This window comes from Triticum dicoccoides, chromosome 3B (genome assembly GCF_002162155.2).
Source record: "Triticum dicoccoides isolate Atlit2015 ecotype Zavitan chromosome 3B, WEW_v2.0, whole genome shotgun sequence".
Lineage (NCBI taxonomy): Eukaryota > Viridiplantae > Streptophyta > Magnoliopsida > Poales > Poaceae > Triticum > Triticum dicoccoides.
Window position 1 is genome coordinate 68,076,464 of NC_041385.1, and position 14,430 is coordinate 68,090,893.

A 14,430-nucleotide genomic window follows, 5' to 3' on the forward strand; every position below is an offset into this window, starting at 1 on the left:
AGCTGCAGTTCCTCCTCTATTCAGCAGCACCAACAGCAGCAGCTCCCCGCCGCAGCCTGACTCGCACGCAGCCCAAATCCACCGCCGCCTTCTTCCTCCTCTTCTTCACGTTGCAGCCACCTGCACCCTCCTCGGCTGCCCCCTGCGCAGCTATATCCACCCCAGGGACACGAAGCAGGACAAGAGGAAGCAACTCCCTCCCTGCCGCGTCGCAGCTCCTTGAGCCCAACCGCACCGCTGCCGCCACGCGCACACAGCCTAAAATGAAGCATATAAAACATCAAACGAAGAAATAAATGGCAAGCAGTATAAAAATCAAGGTAGCACTAGTATATTTTAACTGAGCTTGCAACCATCAATATAGTTTTCTTATAAGAAAACATACGGTCTGATGCTTATGTGCTACTAGATTACTACAGACAAATTGCAAACTATGCACTCAATTTGATACTTGCTTAACAATTTTAATGTAAACCAACAGTTAAACCTGAAAAGATGCAAAGCTGAAATCTAACTGATGACTGTAGCAAGAGTTCTCCCAGCACAATATCACAATTCTGCATTTCTAACTTGTACTTGCAACATTTAATGCTAGCAAGAACATATGAAGGCAGATATAGTTCCAGGAGATAGTACTTTAGCCATTGAAAAAACAAGCAGTTTACTGAGATAGGGCAGTGGTAGAAATACAATCAAAGTTACTCAATCATAAGGCATGTGAGAAGGACATGATGAATATGGCATGAAACACCAGCAATGCAATACTGCAACCAAATTATCATAGTTCAATATCTTTGCTCAATGGGAATTAATTAAGGAAGGGTTCAGTATGCCAATGCATTTTGGTGTGGATATTCTGGACTTTGATGCTGCTAGGTTCATTTGTCAAATGAATACATCAGGAACAAAGTGTGAGCAATAGCAATAGAAATGCATGTGTACCTCATGCAGGAGTGGAGGTTGGCGTAGGCGAGGGCGTTGTCGGGGTGGCCGGAGGCGGTGAGGCGGCGCTTGATGGACGAAATGTGTTGACATATACTCAGCTCCGTGTTGAATTCGACCGGCCAATCCCAGCTCTTAAACCGGCTTGCAGATCGACGAACACTTGGCCAATCTGCACAATAATACAGAGACAAAACAATCAACTTGTTGCACACAAGAGGAAGAGGGGATTTCTTTAGAAGAGAAACAGAACTGGACATAGAGCCACATCCCACATTAATAATTTTTTTGCAGCAGTTGTAACATAGAACAAGGACAAATGTTGTATGGACATGAACGACAGGATAAGTGACTACTAGTGAGAAAACTGAAGGTTGCAAGTTCCCTACTAGTCTCCCGACGCGGGTACTGGTTCATCAAACAGCATGGATCACAAATTGCTTGAAATAAACATGCTAGAACAAGTAGTTGTTGGTCCAGTGAATCCTGGAGAGCTTATTTCTCATGAACAGATACTTGCTAGAACAAATCACAAACAGACAGTGTGCAGGCAGGGTACACAGAGACCAGGAGAAGCAGGGCGTGGGCGGCCGCAGTTTCACAAACACCATACAAGCAAACTCCATTACACAATATGCAGTACATAGGAAATAATCATCATATTTTCACAAAAACAACATACAATGTAGACATATATACTCACACAAGAAGATCACTGCCTGCAGTTTTATTTAGATGACATACACTGCAAAAATCTTAAGAGAAAAATACTGCACCGAGCAATTTACTTCATGATTAAGCGACATGCTTGTCCAGCGCACGGCAGATGGACTGAAACAACAACAACAATTATGAGGATCAAAACACCACCTAGATAGATGCTCGTTGTTGATCAAAACTATCAAGCAGTGCACGACGAAACAATCTACACATTCACTAATCAATCCAGATTACTATCCTATGACCGAAGAAGCAAATGCCATACCAGGAAACGATTAAACACATAGTATTAGTAGCATGTCCAAAATCCCAATTTTGACATGCGCTAAAACGGCAATTTGAATCAGATTTGGTTGTCTCATATATAACATGCAGATCAACAATACACAGCATACCACATTTACCACTAACTAACCAAGCTAATTAAGGTAGCCACGGTCATCTAGAAATTAGTTTAACACAGATTCGTAGCGCTGATATCAAAAGGTTGCATCAACTAAGGAGCACATATTGACATATAGATGAACTAAGCGACTGATAGGAGCAATGCAACCGAAATCAAAAGGTTCCAGATCATGTACGATGGTTCTATATTTCTATCAATAGATGAGCAATGCAAAAGAAGCAGTAGGGTCACCAAACATTCTGGATAAACATGGACATCAAGCAAACTGTGTACGATAGATAGAAGAAGCTAATTAAGACAGCTCCTGCAATTCGAATCCATCATTTTTCGCACAGATAAGATAAGATGCAGATCAACATTGCACTAGTACATTGATTACCCTTGATAGATGGGGCTAAGATAGATATCCACGACCGTCCAGGAATTAATTAAGCACAAATAGAAGAGAATGGTAGGAGATATATCTGACCAAACTGAACTGAAAGTCTGAAACCACAAGTCTGCATGATGATACAGTACAGTAAAATAAAAAAACTGATAAGGAGAGCACAACTTCAATCAGGAATGCAAAAGGACCCCCTTGGATTGAATCGCTTGGTCAACAGCCTCGCATGGAATCTCGATTAATGAGGTGAAGTCGTCAATCAGAATCGGGTGATGGATAGGGTCCCTCCTGCAGTCAAGCCAAGGAATTGGATTCAACAGTCAGATCAGATCCATGGAATCATCCTTTTCATGTTGACAGTCAGAAAAGAAGAGAAAGGTTTGGAGTTTGGACAGAGACGGACCTCGGAGATGTACATGTGGTCGTCGCAATAGTCGGTGAGGCTGGCGAGCTTCTTGGGGTCGAGGAAGCGGAAGAGGACTGCGACGGCGACGTCGATGTGCTTCTTGGGGTCGAGGATGAATCACCTCTGTTTGGTCGTGCCACGGGTGCGCCGCCACCGACCGGCACGTGATCGAGGACAGGATCCGCTCGTTCAGGGCCGGCGTCTTGGTCTTGGGGACGGCCGCTGCCGTTGTTGGATGGCTCCTTGGTGGAGGCGGCGACTGCGACTTCTTGTGAGGGAGCCATGGATGAGTGGTGGGAGGGAGTGGGAAGGGGATCGAGGGAGAGGCAGATGCATCTCGCTGCGTGCACCGGATTTCGCTGGACAGGGGTCTTTGATTCCCGCCTGAGGTCGCCAGGATCGGGCGCCGGAGGTGGCAGCGGCAAGGGAGGAGTGGAGCGCTAGTGGATTGGGGATCGGGGAGAGAAACCCTAGAGGCGGCGGAGGGAAGAGAGAGAGGGAAGCAGCAGAAGGAAGGGTGGAGAGGAAGCCGATCTGGATCGGGGAGGGAGGGTTGGTGGGAGAGGGACGAGAGGTGAGCGAGAGACGCTGGATCGAGGGACTCAGGGAGAGTGTGGACGACTCAGATGGACTACAGGGGGGTGATCCGTGGGCTGCTTCCTGATTGGTTCAAAATATGAGGTATTTATTAAAATTAGCTCTTAGTGCTAAAAACAGGGGGTTTTGTGAAGCAACTAGCAAAATTATTTTGCAAATGGCATCACTAAAATTTTCACTTAGTTTATACCACATTTTACGGATGATCACCAATTTGTATGCAGCTTCGGTCCTTCTAGCTATTTTTGTTCATTTATACAAATTTCCACCGATTCGGCAGGAAGCGGGTCAAATTTAAACTGCAGGTGCCTCATATTTTGCTCTTTATTTTTTACAAAATTCATTTCTAGATACATGGATATCTACTTAATCAGAGAAACACCAAAAAAATCCAAGATTCAACCACTAGCTAGGAACAGTCATTCCCGTCGTTTTGACCGTGTTTTGAAACAGGCATAAAAAATTCAAAAAAAATCAAAAAATTGGGAAACCTTCGCATTGTGTCATTATATGTGGCCAAGTTCCTAGGAAAAATAACAAACTTGTAATATGGCAATTATTTTAAAAAAGTGTTCTCAGAAACGAGCTATCACATGTGGAGATCAATGGCTTTCAAGCCAAATGATCAATCTTATGGCCACATTCATGGCATAGTTTGTTCAAATGTACTCATATTGTGTACAAGGGTGCATATTGGAATGGCAAACAATGTTGCGTAAGGAAGTTCTCATTTTCTTTGGACGAAAAAACCATTTTCCATTTTTCGAGTGCCCAAAAGGAGGTTTTTTTGTGAAGGACCTCCAAAATAATTGTTGCAAAATTGGACCAAATCATTTTTCTAAAATACTAGGTCATATTTAATGCACAATTGAACAAATGGTTGGGTGTCAAAAGTTTTGATCCACCTCTCGTGAAAAAGACAAATTTCCGTCGATTCAGTTGGAAGTGGGTCAAATTTGAACTGTAGCTGCCTTGTAGTTTGCTATTTATTTTTTACAAAAATCATTTCTAGGTACATAAGTATCTATTTAATCAGAGAAACACCAAAAAAATTCCAAGATTCAACCACTTGCTAGGAACGGTCAAGCCCGCCGTTTTGACCGCATTATGAAACGGGCATAAAAAATTCAAAAAAAAAACAAAAAATTGGGAAACCTTCGCATTGTGTCATTATATGTGGCCAAGTTCCTAGGAAAAATAACAAACTTGTAATACGGCAATTATTTTAAAAAAGTGTTCTCAGAAACGAGCTATCACGTGTGGAGATCAATGGCTTTCAAGCCAAATGATCAATCTTATGGCCACATTCACGGCATAGTTTGTTCAAATGATCTCATATTGTGCACAAGGGTGCATATTGAAATGGCAAACAATGTTGTCTAAGGAAGTTTTCATTTTCTTTGGATGAAAAAACCATTTTCCATTTTCTGAGTGCTTGAAATGAGTTTTTTTGTGAAGGACCTACCATATATTTGTTGCAAAATTGGACCTAATCAATTTTATAAAATACTAGGCCATATTTAATGCACAATTGACAAAATGGTTGGGTGTCAAAATTTTTGATCCACCTCTGGTGAAAAAGACAAATTCCCGTCGATTCAGCTGGAAGCGGGTCAAATTTGAACTGCAGCTGCGTCATAGTTTGCTCTTTATTTTTTTTCAAAAATCATTTCTAGGTAAATAAGTATCTATTTAATTAGAAATACATGGTTTGATGGAGAGACATCGAGGTTTGGACGGCGGCCGAGGGCCCCAACTCTAGAGCGCGTAAGCTCGCATGCCCGCCGCGTGGTCACCGCGTGACCGTGGCGTTGCCATGTGTTCTGGGCGGCCTATGCATGTCTAGTGGGTTGGGAACTCCCCAGGTAGGTGCTAGGAAGAAAATCACAACATAAGATTCTCACGAGGAGACCGATCGATGCTCAAACATGAATAAGCAGCCAAGTGTTTGATTAGCGGTATGGGAAATGTACATGGCTAATGGGCGTGAGTTTTGGCTGAGGATGATTAGTTACTAAGAAGACCGTCTTCACAAATTTTCAGCTCAAAAGGAGGAGCCTAGGTGGTACTTGCTTTGCAAACCACCACACTGGACATAAATACAAATGTTGAAGCTAGGCTCAAAATAATGAATGGATTGAGCTGGCATTTGGTGGAGGATGGTTATTTGGGCATAGGAAAGCACTGTAGAAAATGGATACTATTTGGACATGCCAAAGTGGTACTTCCTTCACAAACTGTTACTCTGAACAGAATAGGAAAATGAATATTTTTGAATTATTTTTGAACTAGGCAAGGAAGGTTTTTACATATTTGACGAAGATATGACCCAAAGAATTTATGAGATTTTTTTGGGAATTTTGGGAATGACAGAAATATAGATTGCTTCACAACCTAGGGCAAAAACTGCCACATGGACATGACACATAGGCAAAACTGATGAGGTGGCACCTAGTCATAGCAACCCACCACAATTTACAAGGCTATGACCATCTATATTGGTCGTTAACAACTAGAAATAAGGCAGCGGACTAGCGTTGTTTGCTTTATGACCTTTTGGTGTGAGGAAATTACGACCTTTCTGACCAAAATGGTCGCAATGGTTTAGGGTTTGGAGCCCCCCGAACAGCTTTTGACCAATTGGTCTGAAATGGTCATAAATTTATGACCAATTCTTCGAGGGTCACTGACAGAAGGTCATAAGTTGACATATTTCTTGTAGTGTTTGCTTGGCAGAGGTATTTGCGGCAGAGTCATGTGTGGCAGAATTGTCATTGGTAGAGTAAGATGCAGCCTTGCGAAATTGACCATCCAATGGACGAATGCCTTCATCGATCACAGCAGTGGCCTTGCCTTTGTCATCAGCTGATGAAACTATCCGTTTGAGGACTTCAATGGGAGGCAAGTAGCTACCGTGGTTCAGAGTGTCAGCTTTGTAATTCAGTGAAGATCTTGCCCTGATGAATCTCATAATCCAAGGAGCATAGAGCTTCAGCTCGAATGGTGACATAGCAATATTGGCCAGAGTCCTCATGAAGAAATCATGGAAGTTGATGGTAACACCATGAATGATGTTGAAAAGCATATTCTTCATGATGCCAACGACTTCTTCATCATTTGAGTCGTGGCCTTTGATGGGACTCATTGTCTTCGTCAGAATTCGATAGACAGTCCGAGGCACATACAGTAATTCCTTGACGAGGAATTTGGTTCGTGGGGCCTGCCTTGGCTTCAAAGGCTTCATTAGCACTTGCATATAGTGATTTGAAAGTTCTGGTTCATTGTAGATACAACGAGCATCATCAAGTGGAGGACTGAGTGGTAGAGCATGAAGCAATTCAGTTGCAGGTGCCTTGTAGTGAGTATTTTCAGACATCCAGTCTAATACCCAGGAGTTCACGTCTTCAGCGTCTCCGATGATGTGCAGAGTTGCATAGAATTGAAGAATGAGTTCTTCATTCCAGTCTCAGATATCAATGCAGAAATTTAGAAGTCCTGCGTCGTGAAGAACACGGAGGACTGGCTCAAAGCCGGGCAGAGACTCCATGTCCACATGAGGAATATGTGCATGATCGAAGACTTTGTCTTTGTTGAAGAGCACTGAGGAATAGAAATTGGCTTGGCTGGCAGTCCAGAAACGCCTCTTCCTTATGCGAGCAGAATCATATGGATTATAGTCAGTGAAGAATACATGCTCGGCAAAGAAATCTTCAGCCTTAAACTTCTGTTTGCTTGAGAACGGATTCTTCTGCTTTGGCAGAGGGGTGTCAGTGAGTTGCATCACCACCTCAGGAATCACGAGCTCAGGTTCTTCAGGCTGAGGAATTTCTTGTTCCTCAACAGGTGCAGTCTGAGGATCAGCAGCAGCAGGTTCATCAGCACTAGTGGCTGGAATTTCTTCATGCACAGAGAGAGTGGGTTGAGTTTCTTCAGAGCCCATTTGAACTGTTGGTGCAGGGGACTGAGGAATCTGTTGGAGCGGGGTGAAGAGAGGAGTATTGGGATGCTGACTTTCCCAAAAGTCATCATTCATCACAGGTGTGGTGCACCCAATATCCACATCTTCATCTTCAATTTCCTCAACACCAGCCTCTTTAGCTGTGAACTGAGGCATAGGTGAGGAAATGACTGGCGTTGAAGGGATTGCGTCCACTTCAATTTCTTCATCAATCTGCTCTGACGAAGCAGCAGAATGATGTTCTTCATCAGATCCGATTGGGATCTCATAGTCTTCTCCAAAAGGAACAAGGTCCTTTGATGGCATGGAGGAAATCGGAACAACATCAATTGGATTTTCGAGTGAGTTGGTCATTGGCTTCATTTTCTTCGCAGCCGAAGAGTTTGACACAGCTGATGACTTCCTTTTCTTCACTGCAGCTCGCTCTGCAGCCTTGGTCTTCTTCACATCAAATGCACATGGAAGAATTGGAGTTGGTGTAGGTGCAGATGGAGTTGAGGAATCTGGTTGATTTTCTTCAGGCGCGACTGATGCAGTTGCCCTGACTTCTTCAGTTTCTTCAGGCGCACCACTAGTGGATGCCCTAGCAATTTCTTCAGCGGCTGGAATGGGATCACCAGCCCTGGAACTAGTATTTTCATCAGCAGCCTGAACTTCATCAGCGGTGCTGGCATGTTCTTCAGTCGGCTGAGCTGAGACTTCAGCCTGAGGAATTTCATGTTGCGTTGGGGTAGCAACATTGGTGAATTTCTTCATCAGGTTGACGAATCTGACTTTGGCTCCTTGCCAATCAGCATAGTAGGCATCAAAGTCTTTGCTGAGGGCTTGAATTTCAGACTGAGCCTGGAGAAGTTCCTTAGGTGTCATTCTGACAACGTTTTTCTTCAGGAGCTTCTCCTTTCTGTATTGAGATTTCTTAATCTCTCTTGCCTTTTCAAACTTCCATTTCTCTTCAGTGATGAAATGGGTCAACATATGACTTTGTCCAGCGGTCAGATGAAAATCAGGCATTGGGGTGTTTGGATCCTTGTGCCAGAGATCAATATAATCGAGGATTTTCCTCGGATCCAACAACAGTGGTACAGATGTGCCTTTGGCTCTAGCGGCCTTCACCTGTCTGTCTCTGATGATTTCTGCAAGTTCATCATCAGAAGCTTCATCATCAGAAGGCACATGGAATGCGACCTGTTTCTTCTTTGGACTTGGCCGAGGACCTCGTCCAGCTGTGGCCTTAGTCTTCAGCAGAGTCGGGCCAGATGATGACTTTGGTGCAGCTGAGGAACTTGCTGAAACACTAGAGGCAATCGAGAAACCAGCAGTCCTTTGACATGTAGCCAGATGCACAGGAGCTGAGGACTTTGAAGGAGCTGTTGAGGATTTTGGTGGAGCTGTAGCAGTGTGAGGAATTTGCCGTGAGGGCACTATTGGTGAAGCACTTGGCTTACGAGCAGGCTTCTTTGGCATGGATTTCCTCGGTTTGACCGAGGCCTCAGTACCAGTAGCAGTGGAAGAATCCTCATTGAATTTCTTCACTGCCTCCTTGGCTTGTCTTGCCAATTTAGCTTGGCACTTAGCCCATTCTTCAGGAAAGTCCTCACCACGTTTGATGCTTGTGGGATCTGCTACTTGGCCAGGTGCCAATGGAGCTCTTGGGCATGGAGGATTGAGGGCGAATTTCCTCATGTACTTTGAAGTCACATATCTGTATTCCCTCCATTCCCTTGCCCATCTCCGTTCAATCTTCTGAATGCGCACCTTGCGCTGATTTTTGTTTTCTTTGCCAAATTTTGCTTCATCAGGTGTGCAATAGTCAGCATAAATTTCCTCAGGGATTTCAAACGCAGTCATAACCTCAGGTTTCTTTCCTCCTTTCTGCGGCTTCTTACCGTCTGCCATATTCTTCAGTTGAGGAATTTGAACAATTGAGTTCTCTGAAGAAGTATGCAGTTTTTCTTCGAGGAACACTGCAAATGAGTTAAGTTGATGAGAACCTAGTGATTCAGCAGCAGACATGAGTACCTGTGAACAGAGTACAGGTGCGAGGAATTTGGAGAGGTCATATGCGTTCTGAGAAGGTTTTTCGAAAAGAACAAGTTTTGAGGAATTTGACCAGATGAACCTTGAGGAATTTCACTAAGCGTGTTTGTCTTAGGTTCCAGAGTTGTACAGATCGAAGATCCACACAATTAGGGAATCTTGAAGAAAATGATTGCTTAGAGAAACAGTTCAAGATCTTATGATGTGTGTGGTGTTCATATGTGTGAAGATTTGAAAAATAAACACCTTTGAAGATTTTCAGGAAAGCTTGAGAATCAAAGCGAGTAATAAAAGTAACTTTTAATTACCAAAAATGAAGAACACGACGAACTGAGAAGAATAGATGGGAAGTTCGTCAGGTTAGATCTTCCTTGCCCTAACTTGGCGGAGGAAGACAGCTACGGCGGCGGCGGAGTGAAGATTTCCACGGTCGGCGTGAGTACGGCAGCGACGAGGTCGAGGCATCGAAGCTCTTCCTCACCGGCGACGATGGAGTAGCGGGGGCGCTAGGGTTTGAGGAGCTCGAGCGGGAGAGAGAGGTCGAGCGGAGTAAATGAAGTGAGGAAGGAGACAGGGGTATTTATAGACACGGTGAAAAACTGTTCGCCCGAAGATTTAGGACGAACGTGCCCCTGACTGTTCTCCTTCTCACGACATGTGTCACCCATGTACTATATAGTGGAGATCGTGTACGATCGTGGGTGAATAGAATAATGCATCGTGGGATGCGGAACAGTTTGAGCGGCAAAACCAAAGATTTGGATAAGATTTGTTTTAAAGTTTCGTTCGCAATTTCTTCAGCTGACAAGGACACAGTGAAGATTTTGAACGAGTTTCAAATAGAACGCACATGAAGAATTTGTGAATAGATTGGGTTGAGTATAGCATAGAGGGGGAAGGGTCCGATCACATTCACTTAGCAAAGAAAAAAAAAACAACTTGAAGGAATAGCTATAAGTGAATGCTGTAGAGGCCATAAACTCATATATATATAGCCAATGAAGAAAAACGAAGGGAGCAGTGAAGATTTTGCAAAGTTGAAGAATTTGAAAAACTGAAGAATTTCAAAACTGAGGAAAAACTCAAATTGAAGATTTTCAACTTTTTGTGGTGGCGTGACCCACCGTATAAGAATGATGATTTCAGACACCGCATACAATTGTCGTAGGGTTCTGAGAATCAAATTCTTCATTAATTTCTTCACACTTAGAGTGTTATTCTTCATTGATTGAAGAAAAATGTTTCTTCATGTGTTGCACATCTAAGTCATCAATTTTGCATAAGTGTTAGGATGTGTGTCCTTTTCAAAGAACATTTGAAGATTCTAAGATATTTAGTTCACACCGCAACTTGCTAAATCTCTTCTCATCCAAGGGCTTAGTGAAGATATCAGCTAATTGTTCTTCAGTCTTCACGTGCTCGATGGAGATGTCGCCCTTCAACACATGATCACGAAGAAAATGATGACGAATCTGAATGTGCTTTGTCTTCGAGAGCTGAACTGGGTTGTGAGCAATCTTGATGGCACTCTCATTGTCGCAGAGGAGAGGCACATTCTTCACGTTGACGCCATAGTCCTTGAGCGTTTGCTTCATCCAAAGCAGTTGAGCACAGCAAGAGCCAGCAGCAATGTATTCAGCTTCCGCAGTAGACAGTGATACGCAGTTCTGTTTCTTCGAGGACCAACAGACCAAAGATCGTCCGAGGAAATGACAAGTGCCAGAAGTTGACTTGCGGTCCACACGATCACCAGCATAGTCAGAGTCAGAATATCCAATGAGATCAAAAACAGAGCCCTTGGGGTACCATAATCCTAGTGTTGGTGTGTGAGCTAGATATCGAAGAATATGCTTCACAACCTTATGGTGTGATTCCTTCGGTGCAGCTTGAAATCGGGCACACATGCAAACACTAAGCATTATATCTGGCCTAGATGCACATAAGTACAATAAAGAACCAATCATGGAGCGGTATACCTTGTGATCGAAGTCAATACCATTTTCATCAGTGCATAGATGGCCTTTTGTGGGCATAGGAATTTTGACGCCTTTGCAATCTTGCATGCCGAATTTCCTTAGTACATCTTTGAGGTATTTCTCCTGAGATATGAATATGCCATTGCGCTGTTGACGAATTTGAAGACCTAAGAAGAATTTCAACTCTCCCATCATAGACATTTGATATTCTTCACTCATCATATAGGCAAATTCATCACTATAACGTTGGTCAGTACAGCCAAAGATAATGTCATGAACATATATTTGGCACACAAACAGTTCACCATCATAAGATTTAGTAAAGAGAGTAGGGTCGAGTGAACCGGGTGTGAAGCCATTCTTCACGAAGAATTCCTTCAATGTATCATACCACGCCCGAGGGGCTTGCTTGAGGCCATAGAGGGCCTTATTAAGTTTGAAGACTTTGTCAGGATTCTTTGGATCTTCAAAACCTAGGGGTTGAGCAACATATACTTCTTCCTCAAGCTTACCATTGAGGAATGCACTTTTCACATCCATTTGATATAAGATGATATTATGATGATTAGCATAAGCAAGTAATATGCGAATAGCCTCAAGTCTAGCAACAGGTGCAAAAGTTTCATCGAAATCAATTCCTTCAACCTGTGTGTAGCCTTGAGCTACCAGTCGTGCCTTATTCCTTACCACAAGGCCATTTTCATCTTGATTGTTGCGGTAGATCCACTTTGTGCCAATGATATTATGCTTGCGAGGATCTGGACGTTTGACCAGTTCCCAGACATTGTTGAGCTCGAACTGATGTAGTTCTTCTTGCATAGCCTGAACCCACTCCGGCTCCAAGAATGCTTCATCTACCTTAGTGGGCTCTGTGATAGAGACAAAAGCATAGTGCCCACAAAAGTTAGATAAATGTGAAGCTTTTGAGCGTGTGAGAGGACCTGGCGCTTCAATGTCATCGATGATCCTGTCAACTTGTACTTCTTTTGCAACGCGAGGATGAGCTGGTTGTCGTCGAGGTATTTGATCATTTTCCTCAGCACCATTGTCTTCAGCATTATCTTCAGGTGCGTCAGCTCGACGCTCTTCATGAACTGGAATGAATTCTTCAGCAAATTCTTCAGTAGGAATGACATCCTCAGTTGCCTTGAACTTGATAGAATCCTCAGGTGCTGGTTCATCTAACATAGAAGGTAGGTGCTCTCTTTGCGAGCCATTAGTTTCATCGAAACGCACATCTACAGTTTCAACAATCTTGTGAAGAGCGATGTTGAAGACTCTGTAGGTGTGCGAGTCCTTTTCGTAACCAAGCATAAAACCTTCATGTGCTTTCGGTGTGAATTTAGAATTGTGGTGAGGATCTCTAATCCAACATTTAGCACCGAAAACTTTGAAATAACTCACATTGGGTTTCTTGTCAGTGAGGAGTTCATAGGCCGTCTTCTTGAAGAATTTGTGAAGATATACTCTGTTGATGATGTAGCATGCAGTATCAATTGCATCAATCCAAAAACGATCAGGCGTTTTGTATTCATCAAGCATAGTGCAAGCCATCTCAACAAGAGTTCTGTTCTTGCGCTCCACGACGCCATTTTGCTGAGGAGTATAAGGAGCAGATAACTCATGGGTAATACCAAGTTCATCAAGATAGTCATCAACACCGGAATTCTTGAACTCAGTTCCATTGTCACTTCTGATGTGCTTGATCTTCACACCAAAGTTGGTTGAAGCCCTCTAGGAAAACCGTTTGAAGACTTCCTGCACTTCATGTTTGTAAGTAACAATGTGTACCCATGTATATCGAGAGTAATCATCAACAATGACAAAACCATATAGAGATGCAGCATTAGTGACTGCTGAGTAATGATTAGGTCCGAAGAGGTCCATGTGAAGCAATTCGAATGGACGAGTAGTGGTCATGATAGTCTTTGCTGGATGCTTGGCCTTGGTCATTTTTCCAGCTTCACAGGCTCCGCATAAGTGATCCTTGAGGAATTTGACATTCTCAATGCCAATGACATGCTTCTTCTTCGCAAGCGTGTGCAAATTCCTCATGCCTGCGTGACCAAGTCGTCGATGCCATAGCCAGCCTTCTGAAGCTTTTGCAAGTAGACACATGGCTGGTTGTGGTCCTGTAGAGAAATCAACAATATACAATTCTCCTCTCCTAAAGCCTTCGAAGACTTTGGAATTGTCAGCTTCCATAATCACAACACAGCGATACTTGCCAAAGACAACAACCATATCAAGATCACAAAGCATTGAGACTGACATGAGGTTGTATCCTAAGGACTCAACAAGCATGACTTTGTCCATGTGTTTATCCTTAGAGATCGCAACCTTACCAAGACCCAATACCTGACTTTTGCCTTTGTCAGCAAAGATGATATGCCTCAGATGTGATGGTGATAAGGGAGCATCCATCAAAAGATTCTTGTCACCAGTCATGTGATTTGTACATCCACTATCGAGGACCCATTCAGTGGTTTTGGGTTGATCATCCTGTAGATGAATTAGTGTAACTTACAATCTCATATGCTTCATCAATGAAGAATATGATATCAAGTTCATCAGATGAATTTCATCAAGCAGTAAACAGATATAGCAGTATGAGGACGTGTGAAATGAAAGTTCATTTCATCATGGTTAGCCTGCGTCCTTTCAGGCAATTTTGTCAGGTCCCCAGCAAATTCTTCAGACGTTAAGGCACGTCTGGAGACCTGACCCTGCATAAGAGATTAGTTCTTTTTCTTCACCACCCACATCTGAAGGGGTGGCAAAGAGTTCATCACTCTGCGAGCACCATACGAGAATGGTGGCATAGAAGCCAAACCATTTCGTTTCACATAAGAGGGGTTAGGGTAAGCATATGAATAAGCAGAGAAATTCTTCGAGGACTTATGAACATAATGATTTGAAGAATAATGTGCATATTCGTGGCCCTTAGCTCGACCCTGCGAAACAGAGTTATTAGCATGATGATAGTCATATGAGGACTTTGAT